Here is a 1,664-nt window from a genome sequence, read left to right on the forward strand (position 1 = left end):
ATAGAATTAGACTTTCCCGGTAACACTTTGGGTACAGATGGAATCTTTCTGCATCCTGTTAAAATAGTAGTGATACTTGTGGCCAAGTGAGAAGTCTTTGGTTTCTTAGGTTTTGAGTTATATTATCAATGATTTGTGACCAATTTCTCTAAGATCAGCTCTAATTAAAGTTGAGATTCCAGTCCCTGAAGCATACTTTAGTCGAAGCGCTGGTGTTGGCATATCCATGATAGGAACATGCATTATTGATAAATACTGATGTCAGCGATAATGGAAGCATAGCAGAGATATTCCAATTATGGAATGAAGTAGAATGTACAATCATGTACGCTAATCATATGCGTATGGTTCTTCAAACCAGATACTATATCACAAAAAAATGCTTGCAATTGTAACCTTTTTAGAACACTACCATCACTACTTGTTTGGTAGTAAGTTCTTTATTCAAGTGGAACAAGTATTACTGAAATAGTTGATGAACATTAAAATCCAAAAGGGATAATAGCATGCTAGATAACAGCATTACAGGTTTATGATTTAGTAGCACAATATTTCCAAGCCTTCAACATGGAAATGATGCTGGATTTTCTCAATGTCTAGTGAGACCCTCTTTGTTCATTGAAAGTCTAGACCCTGGACGTTGTGTAAGAATGAAAACCATTTCTTCCATAGTGACAATAAGCCATACAGTCAGAGATTCCATTAGTGGATGGATGCCATGATTAATCTTCAGAATCTCCAGGTAGAATAACTAAACAACTCATATCTAGCATAGGTCCTCCTTGTCATGCAGCAAAGTAAGATGCGACCAGCTCAGATTGAGGAACATATCACAGATGCATGTAATGTAAGGTACTTGTACAAGTAGTTACGAATGTACGAAAGTGTTATGTGATTCTCGGCCTATGTTACAGCTAGTAGTCCCAAATTCTTTAACCCTATCTCTACAGGTCAAAGTGTGCATGTCACGACCTTTTACAGAGTTATATTCAAATTTAATTAAACTAGTTTATTATAAATGAATATGTACTTGACCAATTAAATTTTAATATTATATAAGTTTTAATTTATTAATATTGAAACGAAATATTCAAATAAATCCCCAATCTCCCCTTGTCTGAGAATCATGAAATTTGTTTGCTTCGTTTTGCCCATCCTCTACTTTTCCAACACCCCTCTCTGACGTGCTGAATTTAACGTTAATTACTCATTATAGTATATATATATTATCAAGACAAAGTCAAATTTTTATAGTCTTCAGTCTTATCTGTTTATGGAAACATAAACTCAAAAGTCAGACCAGTTGCCACGCCCACCTGTCACATTCTCTCTTTCACAAATCTATAGAAATATACATCAATTTGTGTGTATGTGTATATCTGTTCCTTATACGTTTCCACATTTCTTTATCAATCAACACCAAACTTGACATAGTGATACAGGATGACACGAGGAAGGTCATGAGGGGAGTTACCCCCCATCTAATTTCATGTTGATGGAATTCTTGAAAACAATATGTCTTTCTTTTCAGTATTGATACGTTTATGTATTTTTGTTGCATTTTAATGTTTATTATGTTAAGAAAAAAAAACAGAAGCACAATTTCTTATCCTTTGTTACAAACGAGTTTTTATTTCCCCTGTCCAACAGACGGGTACTACACC

Source organism: Limulus polyphemus, unplaced genomic scaffold (assembly GCF_000517525.1).
Source record: "Limulus polyphemus unplaced genomic scaffold, Limulus_polyphemus-2.1.2 Scaffold633, whole genome shotgun sequence".
NCBI classification, from domain to species: Eukaryota; Metazoa; Arthropoda; class Merostomata; order Xiphosura; family Limulidae; genus Limulus; species Limulus polyphemus.